Raw genomic sequence first — 25,809 nt, forward strand, 5'->3', positions numbered from 1 at the left:
TTCCCTACAATGTGGGTTTCATGATATTCGTATTAAAGAGTTGCTTTGCAGGTTCAAGTGGTAATGTCGTACTTGTAAATAATTAAATATAGTTCCTTTCCTCAAAATGCCCAGTGATTCTTTCAAGATGTTATCTATCATTATCAAGGAAATGAGTCTGACATGAATTCAAGGTCTTTATAATAATGGACCATATTCATCATAAGATGATATATCTTCTTAAAAATAAATAAATAAACATAAAAGCAAATGTTACCTAAAGTTGTTAAACTGCAGCTCTCCAAGGCATCTCTAAAAAAGGAAGAATACTCATATAAGAAACATCAATTACAGAAGCCCCTGAGTGATAAACAGCTACTTCACGCAAGCAGTAATTACTGTCCCTGGAGCTGACCCAGAGAAGCTCTGCAGGGAGTGATGTAATAGGGTAGTTGGAGCCATATGCCATGGGCATCTCTATGCACTGATGGAGAGGACTCATTTGGGATTGAGATGGAGGAAGTCGTGTGTGTTTATGCAAAACAATCTTGCCATTCTGTTAGAAAGAGTTCAAATGCTATACACAGATTCTTAAGAGAATGACAGAGTGGCAGGACCGAAAGTTGGGCAAGGCAGATTACTGGTTAGATCTTGAGAGGACACTCAACCCAGTGAAGGGCGTGCCCAGCAAACTCTTGGGCTTGGAATGTGTGCTAATAGTACTGATATGCAAGTGTAGTTGGCCGATCTGACACTTGGAAGTCAAGAGAATAACTGGAATAGCTTTGTATCACTTACTGGCAGGTGACAGAGTTCCAATCTGACTAGTTTAAGAGAAAAAATTGATCTTTTGATGGCCCTGGTAACTGAAACGTATGGTCATAGTCTGACCTCAGACAACAATGGAGTCACAGGAGAACAAATGGTTTCCTCAGGACTCGATCTTTATCTCTCTCTTAACTATAGTTCTCATGTTGGTTCCACAGTCAGTCAGGACCTCCACTCATGATGGTGAGACAGCTGCCAGCAATTTCAAAGTTATGTTTGTATTCTCTTAGCAATTCAGCAGAAAGAGTATATTTCTTTATTTATAGATTTTTAAAAACTTTTTAAAATTGTGTCAATGTTTTAATTTTTAAAAACTGTGCTCACCAGAGGTAGAGAGAGATAAAGTGAGTAATCATCCCCTGTGGGGGATGGTCATCTTGCAATATCTTCACTTCCATTTCTCCTTCCTTTCAAGATTTCAGGCATGCACACACATGCCCCCCACATGTTTAAGCTACTGGATCTGGCGCTTAAAGTTCACAGTCAGCCATGTGGGATACAGCTGCTTTAAACACCATGCCACAGGCTGGCCAATAGTTTTAAAAGAAGTCCAGAATGAGTGTCATTGACTCTGATTGGCCTGGCTGAGTTCATGTCTCCCTACCACCTCCCACTTCCTCCCCAAACGCCTGAAATGAAAGAGGTTGTTCATTATTTCTAGAAAGTAAAATCATGCTAATATCAGGTGAAGGAATAAAAAAAAAGAGAGAGAGAGAGAGCAAAAAAGGTCTACTTAATTTATCATACAAGTAAAAAGAGAAAAGCTATTCTGGAAAACCTTATAGGACTATAAAAATCAGAAAGCGAAATCCCTTTCCACATTTAAATACATATGCCTATTTCTAGTTACCACAACTGTCCCAGGGATGTTTAAAATGTTACTGAAAATCAAAATTCTAGCATATGTCTTTGGTCATTTAGGTTAGCTTTGTACCATACCACAACCAAAGGGCCAATGATTCCAACACTAGAAAGCACTCATGCTTTCTTGTTTGCTTAGCTGTCTTTTTGTTGTTGTAAGGATGGGGAAACTGTGCTAAGTTATTTACAAACTTTAGCCCATTTAATCATTAAAACGGTCCTGAGAGGGAGTGATATTGATAGCTTTTTCACACAAGAAAACTTGGTCACAAGAGGTTAAACGGCTTACTTATGGTTTCACAACCATCTGATAGCAAAACTTGGATTAAGATAAAATATCTTTGACCCTTTTTCTACATAATGCTAACCCCAAAACTTGAAGCTAGCAAAATCATTTGGAAATCAGAGAAAGTAAACTCTAGCTTTATTGCTAAATGTAAAGCTCTTCTTGCAATCACCATATGTGATACTCTATAACATAGCTTTCTGAGAGTTGCCAACCCTTATATAACCATTCACAGAGTTTATTCACAGCCCATAGATCTGGGTTTTGTACAGTCATTACGGCATTATGACATGTGGTTAGGAGTATGGTCACAGAGGTTGGACTGTATGAGTTCAAGACCCATTTCTATCATTTTCTAGAAGTATGAATTCAAATAAGATTGTCTAACCTGTTTTCAATTTTCCCAAATATTAAATAGGTCTGATATTTGTACCTACTTCTGAGAGCTATTCTGAGGATTAAATGAATTATACATGAAAATTCCTTAGAACAGTGCCTTATACAGAAAATTCACTCACCAAATGTAGTTTTATTATTGTTGTTGCTGCTGTTATTGTTGTTGAATGTAACTCCCTATAACATAATTACCTGGAAGCCAACAAATCAGGAAACAGAGCCTACGTGTTCTGGTTAATAAAAAGATAAATATAAAAGCAATTTTGTGTGCGTGTGATTTTCAAAGTACTGTTAGAGCTTGCAATGTACAAGCCAAATACACACATGGGGAATTGATGACTATAATTTATTCTCCAATCATCAAGAATGGGTTCTCAACAGGAATAGAAGTTGAAAAACTATGAACTAAAGCATCAACCATTTAAATGTTATCAACTCTGTGAATTTGTCTAGTTACTTAGCTTCTTGAAACTTCAGATGTCACATTTGTTCCTTGGAAATCATGGCTATGCTTAGTCACTTAAGGAGATTAAATGAAGCACTGAGAAAGCTTGCAATGTCTGGTAGGTGTGCCACACAACTTGGAGATTAACTCAAATCCTCATGGATGCACTGCCCTGTCTAAATTTTTAAACCTTAAATTATGTTCTTTTCATTAGCACTGCTAAAAAAAAAAAAAAAAAAAAAAAAGGGAAAGAAAGAAAAGAAAAGAATAACATTCTTCCAGGTAAGTAAAGTAAACTTTAGAAAACTTCTAACTTATTCACAATGTATTTTTTCAAGTGCTACTAGTGACTCTGAAGGTCATCATTGGTTCCCTCAACTACTATCTGAATTTTTCTCTGTTTTTGCTAGCGTATGTGACTGGCAGCTGGTCTGAGTGGTTTACCAGATGGACTGAGCTAATCCCTGGACATTGTCATACACTATACACAGTATCGGTGACAGACTGAATGTTGGTGTCCTCCATCCTCCCAAACTCATATGTCGATTCCTAATGGCCAGTGTGATGGTATCTGGAGGTGGGACCTTTGAAGGTAATTAGGTCATGAGAGTGGAGCCCTCATGAATGGCATTAGTGCCCTTATAAAGAGATCCCAGAGAGGATCCTTGCCCTTTCTGCCATGTGAAAGAGAGAAACTGCCATTGGCAAAACAGGAAGTGGACCCTCATCCGACCCCCAGTCTACCAGCACCTGGACTTTGAGCTTCTCAACCTCAAGAATGGAGAGAAATGTGTTTCTGTTGTCCATAAGCCACCCAATTTCTGTATTTCTGCCTCAGTGGCCTGAATGAACTAAGATACCACCTTTTACCAACAGCAATACCACTAATACCACAGTTGCCAAGATCAAACAGCAGGTTTACTCGTGGGGAGCCCAACGCTTTTGCAAAGCCGTTTTCTACTCTGGACTTCACTTGTGTATGTCTGTCTTTTGGGTCACCTAGGATGAGCAATAGTCCCATCTCCAGAATCTGAAGGCTTCCTTGAAGGAATATTTTACTTCCTTCATCACCATGTGAGATCTGAGTTGAAATCATTTGTGCTTTAGTTTGAAATGTATGCCACAGCATTGTCTCAGACCACTGGAGCCTTAAAAAATTTCCTAATATATTGGTCCCCTGAATCCTCAGCATGCTTATCTCCTAACCTACTGGGGGCTTGTCTTATCCCAGTCTGCAATACATTTATTGCATCTTGCCCATTTGTACCTAGCAGCATGATGTCATTATCTAATAGACAAGTTTAATACCCTGAGGTATGGCAAGATGGCCCAACTTTCTTCAGTATTTTGATAGATGTATGAGAGTTCACATAGTTCTTGGGTAAGACTCAACATGCATAATGCTGTCTTTTTATGTAAATGCAAACTGTTTATGATTCACGTTTTAAAATTTTATTTATCCTTATTCTTTTTATTTTTAATTTGTTATAGGGCATGTGTGCTCACCAGAGAGAGACAGAAAGAAAGAGAGAGAAGAGGAGTAAGAAAGCAAGTCGTTTGATTTTGGACTTGAACCATGGTCAATAATTTGGGAGTCTAGTTTCTTAACCACCATGCCACCTGCTGGCTGTATGATCCATTATTTTCATAGGAATGGAAAAAAAATAAAAGTCATATCACATACTTGAAGCCATATTACCTGTAACTGGGATGCTACTCAATTGAGTTGTCATTAGACTATTATCCTCCATCCAACTTTTTATAAGGTATGAATTACATGGAGATGAACTAGAAATTGCTATCCTTATATTCTTTAGGTGACACTAATTTCCGCCATCCTCCTGAATTATTTTCCTGTAACCCATTTTAGTAAGAGGGGCAAGTCCAGTATCAGAGTCTGCACTTGACTCTTCCTCCCCAAGTGGCAGGACCAACATGGGCCTACCACTACTAAGTGTGTCTAATTTAACTGTACATTTGGGGTCTGGGAAATGACCACAGTGTGGGTCCTTGGACCCATCAGACACACTGTGGCCCATTCCTGGTGAGAACACGGTTCACAGCTCAGGGGCCATAATCCTCATCTTAACCTGGGGAGCCAAGACGAAGCCTTGAACCTCAGGTCATACTGTTAACTAGCCTTCTCTGATGGAAATACTTAGAATCCCCTCTTTTCTTGTTGTAGATGGCTGATGGCCCCTTTGGGTAGTATCAAGAAAATATGATTACCCTCACCCTCGTGCTCTAGGTTGCCTTCTCCTGAAGGTCATCTATTAGTAGATTCCAGAACAAAAGCTCATCTTGATCTAGAAGTGAGAGAACAGATCAAGACTGTACTGGTTGGCTGCCTTCAGTCTCCTGATGATCCGATCTTGATTTATCTTGACACTATAGACCACGCAGTATGCTTTTGGCTAGTATCTTATTTATGATCTTCATAGCTCTCTGTAGGTCAGGACCTCCTGGCTGCCACTCCAGCCCTACTGTTCATCATGATAATTATACCCACAGGGCGTCTAAGAATTAAGTACTGCCACCTGGCCTCCTTCACTTAAGATCCTCTCTCTTCCAGTGCTATAAGGAGGCCAATTTTGTATCGACATCTGCCAACATTGAGCCTAGGCCTCAAAGGACAACCATTACTGTTTTTAAGTAATGCTCATACGGTTCTCACCCATAAATTCTTTATTGCTTTGGTAAACAAAACGTCCTCTGGACTCTCCCAGAAAATGTAACCACTCAGAGGGTTTTGCAAGCCTATATAGTATATCTACTCTAACATGCCCATTTCTTAGAGCTCTCTGAACCCTTCTTCCACAGTCTGCCATGTCACAGATGGTATTTCTATTTCATGTAAGGTGGACTGTAACTTTCTTCAAGCCTCCAAGAGCCATTCTAGCAGTGAGTTAACTCTGCTTGCTCTGCCCTTGCCATGGTGTTAAATCCGGTATCCTAGACACATGCTAACATCTAATATAGCATTTACAATCATACCTATCTGATTTCAAACTCAGTGTTTTTCAGTCCATTTCCCTGTTGCTAGAAAGCTGTGAATTTTTCAAATGTATATAGATAATAAACAATTTATTCTTCTTTCTTAGCATTTACTTTTTTTCCCTAAGTTACTTATTTCTTTCATGAGCAGGAACGACATAAAGAGAGAGAGACAATATTTCCAACGGATTACAACTCCATGATCCAATCCCAGCCCCAGCCAGCCCTGAATTATAGCACACCTGTGCTCAGCACGCTCAGGGAGGCCTCTGGATGCAAACCAGGAACGCTCACACGTGCATCAGCCTCGCGAAGCCTCCACATCCCATTTCACTACTGTGCCACTATCTGGCCCTGCCCCGTGTTGTTTTTTTAACATAAGGGCCTAAGACAAATGCTGGAGAATTTTTCTCAAAAGTAGAGAACAAAGAATATAAATACTCATTTCCTAGCAGATTTCTACAACTTGACCTCATGTACAGATGGGAGACTGTAATTAAGAGAACATTTATTTTTTATAAGATTCAATGGATTTCCCCTAACAGAGTATCTGAAATAGATTAAGAAATCAGTCTGATAAATTAGAAAACGATTGAATAATCATAATTACGAGTAAACAAAAATTGAATTTGACATCGTTTTGTTGGTTTGGTTCACTGATCAATACCAAGCATTTAGGGCAGTATCTGCTACACAATACTTTCTCAACATATTTTTGTGAATGAGTGACCATCAGGAAATGGAAGCTAGATATTTGCGTGTGTGTATACAGTTACGTAGGTAGCTTTAATTTACATCATTTTGATATAATTACATATATGCTTATTTTAAAATATTTAATTAATATAATAAATGCCTATAATAAAAGGGAAATGTCTATTTCCCCCCAACTCAATGTACTTAATCCTTTAATAGAGTGTCTTCTATGTGACAGGCCTGCGCTAAATGAAGATATAACATTTAGTAAAAGGTTGATTCCCCTCACAGCAACCGCTGTTACTAGGTTGATGTTTATCCTTTCGCTTTTTAAATCCATGTTCAAACACATAGACACACGTTTAATATCAATCGCACATTCTGTAACATCAATAAGTTACTCCCTACATATTTCTGTAATAACATTTTAGGTTAAACTAAGATGTCTCAAAGTTCTTTAGGTCATGGCAAATAGAAAATAATAATATTTAATGGCTCACCAGACTAGACTGGTTATGAATTAATGTTTAATGGGCCGATTTTTTTAGAAAAAAAAATCATTCTTCAGTAACGCATCACTGAATCATAAAATATTATTTTCATAAGTTTACTAGTTCTAGATTGCTAAATTTTATTCTAGAACTTTTGTCTATAGATTTATAAGTATAATAAACAGCAATTTTTTTAACCCTTTTTTAAATGATACAATTCTTTTCCGAGGTTGGTATAAAAATTCCAGTGGCTGCAAAGAATTTGTTAAGCAGCTCTTCATTTTATTCTAGGATTTGAGAGTGCTTTTACATGAATGAAGAACTTATTAGCTTATAAGGTATTGATGACTTTGACTTGTAACACTGTCTTGATTTATTGCTTTTGGTGATGGGGGTTGTAAGAGAGTAGGAGAAGATCTCAGATTTTTCTATGATTTTCAACCTGTGTAGGTTGTTTTCTAATTTTGGAATCAATTTTGGTCATTTGGGTCCTTCCAGAAAAATCCACTTCATCTTCAAAATCTATTTACAATTCCTTTCCCTGTGGATTATATCAACTTTCTCGCTTCTGGGAAGTTTGTGTCACTATGGGAAGCTCCTCCCCTGAATGGGGACGGGCCGAGTGATGTGGGAAGGGCTTATTGGCAAGCTGACTTAGAGGATTGATCAAGAACTCCTGGGAAGTCTGCCCTTTCTTCCGAACTGCCAGAGAAAGGGTGCATTTACTTTGGATGAAACACATCAATGGCTAACACACTTTCAATTCTGGGTGGAGATGCCTTACCTTTCCCCTTTATTATTATTTTCCATCTTTTCAGGCATATTATGAAGTTTTGAAATTCCAGTGTGACTTGGTTTACCAGCCATTCTCAACAGGAAACACCTCTTGCTTCAGCTGAGATTCCTTTGCTGCAAGCAGTCACAGTTACAGTGGAGGAAGAGCGAACCCAGACCAGCTCTTTCAGTGAAGCCTCAGTCCATCCCACCTGGTCGCCCCACTGACTACTCACGCTCTCTCTACACCTTCGTTCTGAGCTCCGCTTTCTCCTAGTCCTCATCAGCAAGAACTGCTGTGCCCATATAGTTAGGATTGTTCTCCTGTTCTAATTTCCGTGTCAATCTTACATCACAAGCTATCTGGTTCCCAGAACTTTCCAAAATCTCTATTTTGCTGATGGCATCTCTTCCTCCACCCTGTCTGTGATGAATTTGTAAAAGTTTTACAGTATTTACCTTGTCTTTTAAAATTGTCATTGGTAGTCATGTTGCCATCTCAATGGGTTGGGAAAAAATGAAACTCTTTGGAAGATAAAGAGGTACGATTTTTATATTTCCTTCCTAAATGTATCTAGTCATGTGAGAATTATAAATAACTTTATGGTCATAGTTACACAAGTATACAATATATACGTGCTATGCATTAACCCCAAAGGGCTTGTGTGTCATGTTTACCTGTTCCAAAGGAGTCATTCAGAGCTCCAGCGGGCGAAGAAATCAGTATGCTTGACTTCCAGAAGACACCAATGGCGGCCATCAGTGAAGAATCCACGTCAAGGCAACGCAGCAAGTAGGTTTATAGCCATCGGATAGAAACAAGCTCAGGCACCTGTAGATATTTAGTCTCCTCAGACCTTCCTCTCAGCTGCCTGCCTTCTGTAAGCCACTCCTTTTGGGGGTGGGGGTGTTCATTTTTCAGAGACCAACCCTGGCCAGGAGCTGTTCCCTGAAAGAGAGAGTAGAGGGGTGGCAGATGAGGCAGGGGGTGCATACTATGCATACCCCACAATACGTAAATTGTAAAGTAGTTTTAAATAGTATTTAAAGTAGTCTTTTGCCTTGGCTTCCAGATTGCCATTTTCGAAATCTTCTAGAGTCTAGCAGAGACCGCCATTGTGGCAGCCTGGTGTGGGCCTCCTTTGGACATGATCGGAAAGTTTTTCCAGCACTATACCGAGTTCCCGACACATGTCAACACTCAGATTTTACAGTATGTGCATCTTTCAGCACCCAGATTCCCGCTTGTGCTAAGTGACATGTGGACTTTTAGTGCTCCTGCTCCAGGGACCGTCTCTCCTCCTCAGATCGTGAAGTCCTTTCAGAAGTCGGCAGCATTACTCATCTTGATTATGCCACCAGTCTCTTTGATGGGAGACTCGCCCGCTTCCTTAAGAATAAGGATGCGATTTAAGGTTTAACTTCAAACATTTAAGGCACTTAAGGTGCCAGGTCCAATTTATTTACAGCGCCTGATCGATGTCTACTTGCTGTGTGGAGCATGCACTTCGGATGGGGATTAGCTCTCTTCACCTCCCTGGCCATCCCTGCACACATGTGAAGTACCCCATGCACACGTGAAGTGGGCATCCTCCCCAGAATCACCTGAAGCCGTAGTTAGTCACTGGTATCTGATAAGCAAGAGCTTTCAGTTTCTACTTTTGGAACTTTCACATTTAAACTGGAGAGCAGTCCGGACAGCATACACACAAAAGGTGGTCACATGGGAGCCTCTTAAAAACATCGAGTGCCCATTTGCCTTTGTGAAATCCGACATTTATTAAGGCCTTGAAATATCCTATTTAATCTGGTTTGGGGCCAATTAAACATGTAAATCAAAGTAGTTACTGAGAGGGTAAAAGATTTTTTCCCCCTTGGAACAGTGTTTGCTGTGTTTTGTTTACAAGTCTCGCTTGGCTCGTGATGTTTCATAAATCCTCGGGGAGAGGAAGCCTGCTTTGTGACGGTGCCAGGGGGTGGGCATAGCTTTCCACTCTCAGTCTGTCTCCAGGAGCTGTCTGACCTGTCATCTCACCTAGCTGGGCATCATGCTTTCACAAGGCTGAAATGATCTTTAGGTTTCCTTTCCTTTCTAAGGATCTGTTTTCTATGCTCCTGATTGTGTTTTTTTGTTTTATGATTAGGCTCTGAGAAAGTTATGAAAATTCTCATCCAAGTAAATAGACAATCATAATAATGACAAAAACAAAAATTAGAATCTACAACTTCATTTTTTTTTTCCCCTTAGCAAGTCTGTAGTTATTCCAGTATTGTCTACAGATATCTGATTTTATGGGAGTGCCATATTTAAACATTCATTATCAACTCATGCAATCAGACTTAAGTGCACCTAAGTACACCATCTGTCTTCTTTCTTACATGTTTCTCTGTAGTCACACAGATACCTGCTACTCTGGCAGTGTCTGGAGCCTGTTTAGCTGTACCCATTACAGTGCAATCAGCAGAGGCGGCATCCCCTTCCAAGGTCTGATTTTCAGAATCTAGCAGCACCAACGTTTATAATGGCCCTACTCTTAAATGTCATACATTCACGTTTCCTACACAGGTGTGTGTGTGTTCTTTTTTCCCCCAAAGCTCCAAAGGCGAAGTCTATCTTTGAAGGAAGCATTCAAAGCTTGGACCTCTTTTTTTTTTTTTGAGAGGTTTTTATTATAGGGCACGTGCACTCATCAGACAGACAGAGACAGAGACAGAAAGCGAAAAATCACCCCCCCCACCCCCAGGGGGGATGGCCACACCGCAATCCCTTTTCCTCCATTCTCCTCTCAGGATCTTGGGCATGCACGCACATGTGCCCGGTGTGAGTTTAAGCCACCGGGTCCAGGACTCAAACCACAGTTGACTACATGGGAGTCCAGCGACATAGCCATTACGCTAACTGCTGGTCCCAAAGCTTGGACCTCTTTTTAAAAAGCCAAAGCATGACATAAAATATTTTGGAAATGCATGATGTTTCTGGTCAAGCTGCACAGCCATGGAAAGCATTGGGAGGCTTCTGTGCAGATGGAGAGTGACAGGAAGGCTGTCGGCTCTTTCATCACTATAGTTCTTGGGGCAGGAGCCTGGGCCTTTTCATGGGGTTCTACGGCCATGTTGTTCAGATCCTGTGCCTGATCTTGGCTGAAAAGGCATCAGTTCATTCCCTGCAAAACAAATCGGAACATGCCTTCTCTATACGTCTTCAAGGTCTTCCTGGTCGTGAGCTCCAACTGTATAGATATCGTGCTCTCTAGAAGGGCATGCACGTTGGCAGCCGAAAGCAGAGACATGAATAGGTCATGGGACTAGAGTCAAGGCTTCCTGGAAACTAAATAAGATCTTGGGATAATCAGCTACGTATTATTGAAGTAAAATTTCCCAAAGTGAAGTTGACTCTGGACACTCAGCTTTCTTACTACATGTGGTCTCTTGGGAAAAAAAAAAATTCTGGTGAAATAGGGGAATTGGGATTTGAAATCAGTCAACCTACAGTTTTGGTCCCACCTCTGCCATTTATTAATTGTGTGGTTTTAATCTGATTGCTTAACCCCCACTGGCCCTGGTTGCCTCATAGAGGAATAGAAATGACAATACCCACTGTTTATGGTTGGAAAGATTAACAAGCCAAAACTCAATGTGCCAAATGGATGACTAGCTCTGCATAAAGGTGAGAAGAAAAAATAACAGATAGCACTAATTTGATGCCAGGTTCTATTCAAATAACTTTCATATATTATTTCAGTTTATCTTCACACCAACCAAGAGGTAGATAATCTTAGCATCTCTGTTGTATAGATGAGAGATTTTTAGAGAGACTAAGTTGCCTGAGTACATTCAGCTGGTTCTTTGAGGAATCAAGGTTTGAATCTGGGAAGTCTCCCTGAATCCCTGCTCTCTCATCTACTACTCCGTAATGCTTTGAAGGGAGTTAAGCAGTCAGCCAGCTTGCTACCCAGCTTGCTTGGTACATATGCATGCTGAAAATATGCCATTTACTATGTCCAGCTACCCACAGTTCAATGGGGATCACAACAATCTATTGCATTGCTGATTGCACTACTTGGATCATCAAGAATTGCCCATCAAGGGCCAACCAGTGGAGTGGTTAAGGCGACTGGATGCCACATGGCCAACTGTGTGGTTTGCATTCAGGACCCCCTCAGTTTGAAAAACATGCTGAGCAGATGTGCATACATACCCAGAATCTCGAATGGGGGAAGAAATGGAGGTGAAGGGATAGCGACATGGCCACACCCCATGATGGGGAATGATTTTTTTATTTTCCCTCTATCTTTCTCTGGCAAGCATATACATCCACTAGCAAATTTTTAAAAATCTTATCCATCCAGAAAGAAGTCTGCAAGTGATGATGTGGCCAAATCCAAAATGTGAGGTGATAAGACTTTTTTTCTCTAAGGAATTTAAGTGAAGAAATGCAGAGAGAAATTTGTCCCTAAGCAATGGAAATTGAGTCGAAACAAGAAAGGGGTCAGGGTCACTGAGATTAGTCATGGTAATATCCATTTTGTCATGCCCATGCTGAACGTAACATGATACTTTTAAGTAACAAAATTGTTTTCTTTAATATCATTAATTCACAAAAGAAAAATATTTCAAATCCGAACCATTCCAAAGTTCTGAAGTACACAAAGAGATTAATGGAGCCAAGTGCTACTCTGAAAGTGTTCTATCTTCCTGTCCAAAATCCTTTATGGGTGTTTTGTTGACATTCTCCGTTCTTATTTCCAAAATGAACCTCTTTTAATATGCTTATTACTCATTTGCATCCACACTAGGACACATCAGTGTTCCTAGTTATTCTGTAGACTCTGATTGGGTTGGTATAGGGAATTAGCAGGTGCTTAAGGAAAAGAATCAGAGAGTAAGAGGAACAGGACAAAAGAGGACACAGGTGGGAGCCTCTCCTTGTCTGATTTCTTCCAGATCATCTGCTAGCCCCCTTGTGCTGTATTATTTCTCTGTCCTGCTCCTCTGTCCCAAGACCAGACCCTTCCTTAGATCTCATGAATCCCATCCTCCAACATTGGGAACGCTATTACTTATCTTAGCAAAGGTTATATTTCCCAGCTACTGTCCCTGGGGATTCTCTACCTTAAGGGCCAGAGTAATCCTAGTTCACTCTCAGACAGAACAGGGTCTAGAAATAAAGTGTAAACCCCAATTACTCAATAGAGTAGCCACTAACCCTACGAAGATACTGAACACATGAAGTGTGGCCAGTCCAGATTGAAATTGTGGAAAATTTAAAGTACATACTAAATTTCAAATTTTAGCACAAATAGAATTTAAAACCTCAACATTTTTATGTAGTTTATCTGCTAAAAATATTTTGAAATTAGTTCAGATAAAATATATTATTAATTTTATTTTTTTAAGTAGCTCCTAGAAAAATATACACTGTGTATGTGGCTTGAATTATATTTATGTTGGACAGCACTGAGGTAGAGGTTGATAGCAATCACATTTAACCTTTTATTAAAATACTGAAATTAGGCCAAACCTAGGTAGTACAGTCCATAACATATCTACTGAACTGTTGCTGGCAGGTACATGGCTTGTCCAGTTCAGACACCTGGTCAACCTAAAAACACACTGGGAATGGGTACTGATGCCCAAGAGCCTGAGGAACTGGAAGGCTGGGGAAGAGGGACCCTGGTGTGATGGGACACTGACAAGGCCATTTTCTTTTCTCTCTCTCTTCTCATGCACATGCATATACTTTCTATCATAAATAGTAGATCAATAAATAATTATGGTGTGATGGGACCCTGACAAGGCCATTTTTTTTTCTCTCTCTCTTCTCGTGCACATGCATATACTTTCTATCATAAATAGTAGATCAATAAATAATGTTAAAAACACTGAAATTAATAACAATGTTGATAGAGGCATTTTGAAGTTATACAAAATAAGCACCAAAATGCTTGATACTTATTTAAGGGACCTTTCCTTTATTGCAATGTCTGTGATTTGTTATATGCAAATCAAAATGATGAGAAGTGAGTCAGCAGAAATACAGAAAAAAGAGTATAGAGAACAAGAGTCAGGAACTCAATTTGTATGAAAAACAGACAAAAGAACAGAAAGAAACAGTTAGAAGAGATGGACTAACAACATGGGCTCCGAACCCAAAGGCAGAGGTCCCCAGCTCCAGCTCTAGAGGGTCTTTCCTTGGCTCTGGAGACACTTGCCCATTTCAGTTCTTTCTGAGGTTATGCATGTGAAGCTTTGCAGAAAACCTCCTTTTCCTAGAGGAAACTTTTCTCACTGAGGCATCTTCCACTTGCAAAGCACCTTTCTCCTGTTTGGGGTGTAGTCATGAACACACCAAGTAAGTCTTTGCCTTCATGCAACTTGCACTTTTAGGGAAAGAAACATCTATCATAGAAATAACCAGTATTTGATAAGTGCTAAACAATACCTGACCCAGACAAAATGACGTACTAAAAGATTTCAAAAGGCCACAAAATAGGTTGATACCATGGAAAGGTTTTGTCAGGAAATAGGTACTCCTTAATCAGGAAGTGACAGTAGAGATAAGACAGGGAAGACGAGAAAGAGCCAGTGATGCAAAAAGCCAGGATTAGGGAGAGAAAGGGGTAATATTCCAGGCAGGAGGTAACTGCAGGTGCAATGTCCCCAAGGCAGAAAGATTTTTTTTCATTTGTTGGAGAAACAATGAGATTGGGTCTGGAGGGAAAAAAAAAAAAGATGAAAGACTCAGACAATGGGCCGGGTCAAACAAGGTCTTAATGCAATTTGGATTTTATTCTGAATGCACTGGGAAACTATTGAAGAATTTAAGCCCTGGAATTGCACGGCCAATTAGAAATCTACTGCAGTGTTTCAAGCAAGATGTGCTAGAAGCTTGGATTTAAATAATCCTTGATGCTTTTGAATCACGAAATGTAGAGTTGTGCCACTTTAATGGGATTTATTGAATTCACTAAGAAATAATGTTCGGCTAGTTTGTAAAATGTTCATTTCTATTTCTATTAATTACAGATTTAGATGAATTCTTTAAAACAAATTTTGAAAATACAAATAAGCCCTCACACTCCAAAAGAAATACCATCCATGTTTCTACCACTCTGAGAAGCAGAGTTGACAATTCTTCCATATACTGACACTGGTGTTCACGTGTATATAGATAAAAGAACACATATACTTGTCAGAAAATTTTTTATTTTTTATTTTTGCTTACACTGGGTATATATTTCTATGTAATTAAATATTCTCTGATAACACCATAGACTCCATGGCAATTCAAAAGTACAGATATTTGAGAATTGTTCCTATATATTAATACTAGAGGCAAGAATTTAATTTGCTTCTAATTTATTATTACATAAAAATTATTTATAATTGATCCCAGACAATAGTGAGCACAGCTCAGTAGAACGGTTAGATGAGAAAAGAACTCTAAAAGAATTGGATTCATGTCCTGCTTTCTTTACTTGTGGCTTGTCCCCTTAGGTAAGCCCCGCAAAGCCTCCATTTCTTTTTCTGTGGACTACAGTATTTCAAAAGGTTGTTGTGAAGCTCAGGTAAGTTAAGAAAGAAGAACTTACCATACCAACATAAAAATGTTACACAACTACAAGAGACGTTACCACAGGGGTATCACAGACATCTTCAAGGCCAGGCTGGCTTCCAAATATATAAAGTGGATCACCAGAGCTTGGGTGGGTCAAGCATTTGTTCCAGTTCAACAGAATTTTCACCATTGTGCCAAGAAGAGCCCCTTGTGGCATGATACTTCCATTTTTTTTTTATGAGAAAAACTATAAATACTGGTTTTTTATGTAAAAGTCTTAAATTTTGAAGTATAAACAGCTAATCGAAATAGAAAACATAATTTTTTGTGGGGGGGAGGGCACATTGTTAAAACATGATGCTCCATGAAGTAATGCCACTTGGGAAGGTTCCAGGCTCGTGTCCAGAGACCTCGTTGAATATTCAGGGTGCACTCATGCCCAAAATCCAGGGTTTGCTGAAGGCTGAGGATAAATTGTGGCACCAAGACCCTGTTAGGGATGTCGTCTCTATTTCTCTCTCTCTCAGCCTCTCTTGCATAAAATAAATGAATAAATAATTTTTCAAAAATAATTTGGTTGGTCAAATGTATCAGATCATGGGCATAAAAGTTGGACCATGGCTGTTTTGTTGTCTCAAATTCACATGGTTGCTAAAGACCTCAAACTTCTGCGTTAGCATCTTTAGTTAAGTGTATTTATTGTACTGAGAGTATCAAATATAGTCCAATCTTGTCGTAACCAATTATTTGTAATTATTTCCACGATAAGGGTTTTGCTCTTCAGGTGGCCAATTACTTCCTATCAAATTATCACTGAAAACCATTATTTTCATTTCCATTTGTAGACATCTCAAGACGGTGGTTTCCATTTGGTACAAGTAAATGAAAAGGAAATAACAGTCAATGCAATTATGACTCTGATCTTATCTGTCTGGATTGATTAGAAGTCCTTACTCTAATCATCCAAACTCTTTATTAATGTTAAGTTTATTAAAACCTAGGTTCAGACTTAGATTTTCTTTAAGGATCTCATTTATTTTATCTTTCTTTTTTTCTTTTATAAGATGGTAGGGAATGCAGGATGGAGAAAGCAAAGAAAAGCCTGGTTACTAAAGAGACCTAGTCTTGTTGTAATCTGGTGTCAACCTGCTGATCTCTGTTAAAGACCTTTCTCTATTTATCAGAACTCAGTCCCTGGTGAATTACTGTGAGTTACAGTGGAGTGTTGCTAATTCATACTAATGACTGCAGATTATTGAATTCTGAGAAATAGCAAGTGAGCGAAAAGGCCCAAAAAAATGACAATAAATTGAGACCGCTGAATAACAAATGTATAATTTGTTCATTTGTTTTCTTAATTATAAGCTAGTTTTTAATTAATTTGGCTAATGTATCATTGCTACTAGTATAAGTTATGTCCCTAGAGAGTTCCAACGTTAAATATTAGGTAAAAATTAGATGCAAGCTTATTTGGCACTGAGTTGAAATAAAATGTTGGCTGAACAGCAAGGCAAGATTTAGATTGGTACTAAATTCACTACATTTCCACTTAATAATCTTTTTTTTTTCTTTTCAGTCTTTGAATCAGTAGTTTATGTTATATATGCCTTTTGATTCTCACCCAGGAAAAATGACCAGTACTTATGGAAGAGTTATTTACTGTTGAGCATTCAAGCACCCTGAAGGAATGGCAACCGGATGTTCCCAAGGAACCACTGCAGGTGCTCCTCCTCCAGGTTTTCTGCAGACATCTCCAAATGAAGACCAACTTGCCCTGTCTTCCATTTTTTAAAAGAAAACAAAGGAAGAAAAACTGGGTAGATATAGTAAAGATAGGATCTTTGCTATAAGCGTTGGCAAGTTCTTTACTGTATAGGTGATAAAAGTGAAGGTCTGAGAGAGGACAAATGAAGTCCATGGAGGAAAATGGACCTCATGCCCTCTCCCCCTTGGACACCACAGCATGCCTTACCTTCTTTCTCTCATTTCTTCATTTGTTCTCTTAATGGACAGGCTCTGTGATGGGGTAGATCAGGGCTTGCATTTGCTTTCTGCCCCTACTGTGCTCACAGAACTAGCAGAGCTTCCTCACAGGCCAACTCACTATAAACATGCCTCCAGTGACCAGAAGCCAGGTGGAGTGTCAGGCACTGAGGATGCAGAGTTGTGGACCTTTCCTTTAGGGAGCTCGAGTTCTTGAAGGAAAAGAAAAACAAGCAAATCAGTGCAGTGAAATATTCTTGTGATGGATTGGAAACTCAAATTCACATCAAATCACCATGTAGGAAGCACCAGCCCAAGGTGGTAAGGTCATTAAAGGTCTCCCAAAGGAAATTTCTGTGCTGTACCTTGAATGATGAACAAATGGCCACTGCACAGGTTGGAAGTGTTTAAGAGCATCACAGAGTTCACTGTGAAGTGGGAGCAGGAAGGAAGCTAGAAGGCAGACAGGAAGCAGTTCCTGACAGGATTTGTAAGAGCTGCTAACATTTCACTTATCTGTCATGGAGAGCAGTATCAAAGATGGGCCCCTGGGAATAAGACCAGAGACCAAGAATGCACCAAGGAGGGTTGCAGAATTCCAGCTGAGGCTCACGGGGGCCTCATGTGATGTTACCAGCCTGAATATATTTCTTTCCATAGCCCTTTTGAGATTTCTGAAAAACTATTTTTCTCCTCACTCATAGTCCACCATTTCAGTGAGAAAACATCACCCTCAATTTCATAGATGATTCTTAAGTAGCCAAAGTTCATCAACAAAGCCCACAGAAGCCGAAGTTCTTGTCTTGCAACCAGGCATGCTGCAAACAGGCTGACTCAAATGGAGAAAATGAGGTCAGAGAATATCTGGGTTGAGGCCTTTGGAAGAGAATCTTCTTCATTGTCCTTAGAGAAGCACTAAAAGAGGCCTTCTGTCTTCCCAAGGTGGGGAACACAAGAGTCTGGGTGCCATTGACTGCCATATTGTGAGCAGAAAGAAAATTGGATGGGACCAGCAGTTAGCGTAATGGCTATGTCGCTGGACTCCCACGTAGTCAACCACAGTTCGTGTCCCGGACCCGGTGGCTTAAAACTCACGCTGGGCATGTGTGCGTGCGTGCCCAAGATCCCGAGAGGAGAATGGAGGAGAAGGGATTGCAGCGTGGTCATCCCCCCTGGGAGGTGATTTCTCGCTTTCTGTCTCTCTGTCTCTCTCTGTCTATCTGGTGAGCGCATACGCCCTATGGCAAAAACCTCTCCAAAAAAAAAAAAGAAAGAAAGAAAGAAAGAAGAAAGGAAAGAAAGAAAGAAAGAAAGAAAGAAAGAAAGAAAGAAAGAAAGAAAGAAAGTTAGTTAACACTAAAGAAAACGAATACAGAAAAATAAATGGAGCAAAACTTACTTTAAACCTACAGTTTTCTGAGACCTTAAAGTGAGGTAGAATTATTCAGGTTTTTTTTTTTATCATTTATAGCCTTGATTTTTTTTTCTTTCTATAATTTGAATGCTTTTGTTTCTGGGATTATTCCAACTGCTTAACATCTGGTGGTGGCAGTGACAAGGAGGATAAAGGTGGCGGCAATTAGATGACCTCTTACAGCCGCTTCATTTTGATGATGTTCTCTCACCCTGAGTTTATCAAGAAAACACTTCCAAAAAGCAGGCTGATGACTGGAAAAAAACGGCGAGCACATGACAAGAGTCAAATGACTCTTCTTCGGTTCCCCGACAGCTCTTCCCCTTCCTCCCTGTTGCCTGCCTGTCTTTGGCTGCCAAGAATTTGCTGTTTGCTTCTCACTTCTCTCATCCAATCCACACTGAGAAGATAATGTGCCCAGCTAGCTCCAGAACAGAGAGCTGAATGTCTGTGCATATTTTGCCTTGAATGAAAACAACCTATCCACGCAGAGTGGCCTCTGCTACCCGGGCTGAAACTGAATTGGGTTCGGTGGTTAATTCTTCAGCCTTCTGGTCCTGGGATTTCAGCTAATGGCTTTGGGGTTTTGCACAAGCCACATGCCCCTGGCTTTAATGTTACCACTATGGATGAGAGCTTGTCATGTTGTATAATATTACACAGTTACTCCAAAGCGGCTTTCTGGCTAAGTGACAGCATTTGACATGCCTCTAATATTGACAGTAGTGGTGACTTTCAAGTGTTCTATTTATGTCAGGTAGAAAGCAAGAAGAGATGTTTAAATAAAATAAACATGTGCAAAGGAAACTTCTGGTTTAGTATATAAAAATGTCTTAACAGTCTGAATATCTGCTCTCTGTATTCTAGCCATAGACCCTTGGGTAAGATGAACAGACTCAGTGTCTCTCTCTGTAAAATAGAAATAATAACAATGCCTATCTCAAAGGGCTATAATTAATTATATTATCCAATGTGTCTAAAGGGTCTTGTGTGATGGTTCATCACAGATATTCAATAAAGATACATACATCAATTGCGATTCCCGCCATAACAGTACATGTTTCTAAATAAATAACTTTGACCAAATACTTAACTCTGAGAATCCTTGGGCCACATTGTTTCTACTCTAAAAGGTGATTGGATGATTGGTAGCCTGGCTCAACACATGACCTATGAGGTGACCAAAAACTTATGAGCTGGTGTCAAAATCTGAGCTGGGTATGAGAGTCTGATGTGCTCTTCTGGAGTCCTGAGGAATCATGGAGTGATTAGTGAAGAATGAAATGCTCTATGGAAAGAAACCATGGTATAGGACTTGGAGTCATTGAGTTATAAGAAATGAAAAAAGAGTAAAAGAGTTTATGATGAGAGAAGCAGGTAGACCCAGAGCGAAGCAGATAGATTAAGAGAGGCTGAGTTACATGAACAGGCAAAGCATAAGACCGAGGCCAACAAACCCTCCTGTTGGGACTCTGGACTTCAGTGCATGTCTACAGGCAGGAGAGTCAGGGACAAGGCTTTGGCAGAACTCTGAATGACGAGGCCCTGGGTCGAGGGAGTGGCGGGCCCTGGTCCCTTCACGTGCCAGCTGTGGCAACTTGGGAAAGTTCCCAAGCCTTTCTATTTCTATAAAATGGGGAGCAGCAGAACCTATCACCAGAACCTACTGCTACCAGGATTAAATAAGTTAATACCTGTGAAAGTCTTAGCTAGGACACGGTCATCTTTCAGAAAATAAATGTTAGCCATTATTACCTGACATCAGCAATGCATTAGCAGCCATAAAGTGGAAATATACAGCAATTCCTTAGCACTAATATAACTCTTCTATCCCTATGTGTAAATGCAATGTATTACTTTTTTTTTTTTTTTTGAGAGAGAGAGAGAGAGAGAGCATGTGCGCATGCATGACAGGAAAGAGAGAAGTTCCCTGAACAGGGCCTTGTCATACCATGACCCACTTCTCCATCATGGCATCCTTTCAGGTTAATTGGGGAATTCGAACCTGTGTTCAAGCATATGGCTTCCATCCTCACAGGGCATTTGCACGGCCTCTGTGTTACAGTAGCTGGACCTAAATGTGTCTTATAATTAACATTGCTGTGAGCCAGAAACGTCTAATGAAATATATGTTATCATTTTTATTTGCAGAATGAGATTTTTAAAAAGACCAAAAAGAGAGATTACATTTTCAGTACAGTTATTATGGGTACATTATTGGTGTCCCTACAATTGTTTGTTCAATTCGTCTGCATATTTGTTCATTCACTAATTCATTTCACAAAGATGAATTGAATTCTTACCATGCTGAAATTTAATTTTAAAAAGGCAGAAAAAAAAAAAAAAAACAGTCCCTATACTTACAGAGCTTCAAGGTCTTGTGGCTCTAAACAAATAGGAAAACAATCATTTGTAGGCTGACGTCCAAAGATAACGATTCTGCTTATTCTCTTACTCCATTTAAGTAGTGACTCAAAGTCACCCGTTCAGTGAGTCTTGTCTAACCAACTGTACTAGGCTAAGCTAGGTAATATGGTGGTAACAAATTAATACCATATTGCCATAATACCATATTATAAATTTATTGCTTATACCTTGTGTCCGAAGTGGGTCAGGAAGGATGACCCCATGTAATCACAGGGAGAAAGGTTTTCTATGAGTTTTTGTTGTTGTTTGATTTTTTTTTTTTTTTTTGTAGAGGTTTTTCCTATAGGGCACGTGCGCTTGCCAGAAAGACAGAGAAAGACAGAGAGCAAGAAATCACCCCCTAGGTGGGATTGCCATGCCATGATCCCTTCTCCTCCATTCTCCTCTCAGGATCTTGGGCACGTGTGCACATGCACCCGGCATGCATTTAAGCCACTGGGGCCAGGACTCAAACCATGGTCGACTACATGGGAGTCCAGCAACATAGCCATTACACTAACTGCTGGTCCCTCTATGAGTTTTTTGAAAGACTCCCTCATAGATAGGTAGGTAGACAGATAATAGTTAACATTTATTAAATAATTACTATTTAATTAGCTCTAGGAACTTCTCTAAACACTTCAATATATAATATCCAATTTTATCTTCATATTTGTGTAGGGTATCTTTATTTCCCTTTTTTTATCAGGGCATTTACTCATAAAAATTACTGTCTGAAGGAGGTTGTACCCATAGCAGGAGGTGGGTTTCCTGCCACTGAGTGATTTTACCTTCATCTCATGGACTCAAGGTATCCATCCTCTGTATTTCGTAAAGACCAAGTTGGATCGGGACTTTGTGTCTGAGACCGACCTGGGTGTAATATTGGAAATCCACATGGGTGGTTCCATCCTGTTTGTTTTTTCTTGGCTTTTTTCTTAGCTTCGGCAGGGTGAAGTTGCACTGTTCAGACATGGCACAGGAAGCTCTGTGCAAGGACTTTCTGTGAGTGGAAGGGCAGGACAGATTCCATCCTGGCCTGTTCCCTGATCACTGAAAGGAGCAGGGTCAGCTTGTCTCTCTGGCTCAGGAGACCATAACCTTGTGGACAACACATCACATGCATTAACCTGAGGGGGGACAACACCGAGGATTCAGTCCTTACCATGTCAAAATGCTCCTCTAAGGAATTCCAAAGCCCCATCTTATTTAAGGACCAACACGATTGTGCTTTCTTTCTTCCAGAATTATTTAATTTTATCACTATTATTATTATTATTATTTAATTTGTTATAGGACATGTTTGCTCACCAAAGAGAGCTCAGCTCCTCTCACTAGACCGTGCGACTCTCTGGTGAGTCGCTCCTGTGCTGGAGAAGAAAGGAACTAGTCAAAGAGAACCCTGAATGGCTGGGGGAACCTCATTAATACAGATCATTCATTAAAACAAAACTTAAATCTAAGTTGTCTTTTTAAAATAAAAGGAATGAGAGGTCATTAAAAATGATTTTTTGGGGGTGTGTGTGTGGTTTCATTTGGTTGTTGCTTTTTTAAAAATGATTTTAAGACTTCATTCCATAAGGACATTTCATTAACGGGTTGAATTAAGTGACTTAATTGATGTAGTTAAAGTATTAACTTTGCTGATAAAAAAATAAAATGACTCAGGGCAAACACATTGTCATATTGTTATTATTTAATGCGGACAGCAAAGCGCTAGCACATCGGTTGCTGCTTAGTGCACAGTTAGACATGGTCCATGTCCCCGGGGCATGCAATCCCAGCAAGGTTGTTATATGGTATTCATTGCAATTTGATGAACTTCATTTATCTAGACAGCCACTTATTTGGGATGAATTGGAACCTACTGAATCATCTGAATTCTGAGGCTCCTACTGCACCACCAGTCTGGAGCAGCTATTAAACTTGGGAGGATTCGGTGGCCTTGACACAATGAATGTATTATTCCTGCAGAACTCTCTGGGTGTGATGGACCATCAGCTTTACGGACAGGTGTTGGGTGATACCTGCTATTGCCTTTCTTCCTCTTCAGGATTTTAAGTATGATATCCGTGCTGCAGTCAGTGTTACTCATCTTCCCCAATAAAGAAGTAATCTGTCACAGAGGATGCTATTTCCCCAAGAGCACAATCATTCAGTTCTTGGGGGGGAAAATCACAGCCTGAAACCCTAGTACAAGATGAGGGTTTCCCTAGGACTGAGCTCTCTGACGTGGTGAGTTAATGAGGAGAGAAGAGTTGTTTCTTTAACAGATACAGTCACGTTATGGGACGCTCTTACTAATTGAGAGTAGGAACCCCCATAAACCATACATGAAGGATTTACTTGGGCTATTTACAAGGCCAAGGGAGGAAACATGTAAATAGAGAGACATGTATACAGAGAGTGAATCCAATCGCTAAGCAGTTGCGAATTCTAGTTACACACTATGGAAGACTTAGGAAAAAAATCTTATGGTTATAACTCTCCAAATTCACGAATACTCTTTAAATTCAGCAGTGACGACTCTTGCAATGTGATGCCCAAGCCTATGTTGTCTTTGATGATGAAGCTTAAAGCTTTAGAAACTAAAAACTAAACAGTGCGGTCTTATTCCAAAAATGCACAGCAATTTTTAATCTTAGATTCGATGACACACTAAAGGCATTATAACAGCTAAGATTTTCCAGAAAAATAAAATCAAGTAGAATTTATTTTTAAGTAATTGACTTGTGCCTAATTTAGTGGGCTGGCAAGTCTGACGTCTGTAGGGCAGGCTGGCAGAGGTTGCAAACTAAGGCAAGAGCTGAAGTTGGTGTTTCAAATCAGAAATCTATAGAGCACCTTGGCAAACAGGAATGTCAGTTAAGATTTTCAGGCAAAATTTTCTACAGTCTTGAAACACAATTCTGAGAAACTTAAGGCCTTCAACTTATCAGATGAGACCCATTCACATTACTGCTGTTCCCTCTTAAAATCACTTGCAGATGTTAATCACATCTGCAAAATACCTTCAATAGCAACACCTACATGAGTGTTTGATCAAATGCCAGGCCATCTTAAACTAGCACAGTTGACACCAAAAAAAAAAAAAAATACATTGATTATATATAAAACAGAAATAATAAATAACTATATGGAAAAAACTCAGCAAAATTGTTAAATAGCAAGTACATATAAATAAATTTTAAAACATCAAGTCTTACTTGATAAATATTTCTTTTAAAAAATCACTTTATTAATAATTTTGTTATTATTATTTTAAATTTGACCAGAGAGAGATAGAAAGGGAAAGTAAAAAAGCAAGCTTCCAGGTCTGGGACTCAAACCACAATCAGTCATGTGGGAATCCAGTTCCTCTAACCACCAAGCTACCTGCTGGCCCCCAAAACCCACTTTTTAAAAGTAATTATTTATTTAGTTTTACTTTATTATTGTTTTTAAATTTTCTATAGGGACATGTGCTCACCAGAAAGGGATCAGGGAGACATGAAAAAGCAAGCCTCCAGGTCTGAGACTTGAACTATAGTTGGCCATGTAGGAGTCCAACATCTTAACCACCATGCCACCTGTTGGCACCGATAAATCTTTCTTCATATTCCTGCCCATATCTGCGTGAATGTCTTGTGACATCGTCCTTCTTAGTACCTCAGACTAGATCCTATTCAGACACATTATAACAAGTTAGTATAAGTTTATTTCCATGCAAAAATATCTGAAAAATTATCTCTCAAATTATGCGCATTTTCTATCAGCCTTTCACAGATTCTTCACATATGTGTGGAAGAGAGAGAGAGTTGTCCCATTATAATAAGTAGGGTCAATTTCAACCCATGGATCCAAGAATGAGCCAGGATGTTTTGAAATTTTAGGTTAAAGCTCTGTGTGTGTGTGTGTGTGTGTGTGTGTGTGTGTGTATACACATATAGGCATAAAATTGGCATACTTTTAATGTGTGTTGCTTATTGTCTGTCAACTATATTTTATAGAAGCATTGATGTAAAAAAGAAAAAAAACGACACATTAACTTGTTACCTAAGAAGAATTAAATCAACAGCATTTTGGAGAGGAGGATAAGAATGGCATACATTGTCATGTGAGTGTTTTTCCCAAGCTGCTGCTTAGACAAGGGAAAAAACCAGAAGGGCCTTAAACAGCTGCTCTTAGTATCCAGTACTAAATAGCTTTGTCTACACAAATAAACAGCTTTGAGACAAAGCCCTCACTGGCTGAATTTTGTTTACCTGTATTATTACTTTGAATGACCTCTTAAGTTCAGCTGGTCCATAGTTATTTGCCATTTCCAAAATAATAGGCTGCTGGATCATCAGCTCCCTGTCCTTCCTCAGCCTGGACAAAAGTCAGGTCACGACAGTGTCCCTAGCTGATGAGTGAAGAAGGCAAGCCTGTGTATCTGCAGGAAATGTCTGGAATAAGTAAGTCTTTACTTAGATGAATTTTCACAAAGCAGAAATGATGCCTTAAAGACAAAAAAAAAACAAAACATTCAGTCATGCCAAAACAAAAAACTAAATTTCTCTGAATTCAACTGTATTTTGATAGACTAAATTCAATGGAACCAATTAACAGAGGGCCAGACAGCTTTAGGAATAATGAGTAGAAAAAAAAAGAAAAAAGAAAGAAAAATAAAACAAAACCATGAGCCAGAGAGAAAAAAAAAATACAAGAAGAAATGAA

The 25,809-nt window shown here is 39.4% G+C and overlaps 1 long non-coding RNA gene across 2 annotated transcripts in view; it reads right to left on the reverse strand.

The window, feature by feature from the left end:
• Nucleotides 1–25,583, reverse strand: part of LOC102500053 (uncharacterized) — a 42,085-nt gene extending 16,502 nt beyond the window's left edge. The window contains exons 1-2 of one of the 2 annotated variants that reach the window (XR_003550469.1): nt 25,356–25,583; nt 8,429–8,699 (exon numbers count right to left, since the gene is read on the reverse strand). This is a non-coding gene — a long non-coding RNA (uncharacterized LOC102500053). Of the gene's footprint in view, nt 1–8,428; nt 8,700–17,280; nt 17,494–25,355 lie in introns of those variants that run through there. The other variant, XR_003550470.1, reaches the window with a different exon arrangement.
• Nucleotides 25,584–25,809: the final 226 nt, after the last annotated feature.

The sequence above is a fragment of the Tupaia chinensis genome, unplaced genomic scaffold (genome assembly GCF_000334495.1).
Source record: "Tupaia chinensis unplaced genomic scaffold, TupChi_1.0 Scaffold000426_1, whole genome shotgun sequence".
Taxonomy (NCBI): Eukaryota; Metazoa; Chordata; class Mammalia; order Scandentia; family Tupaiidae; genus Tupaia; species Tupaia belangeri.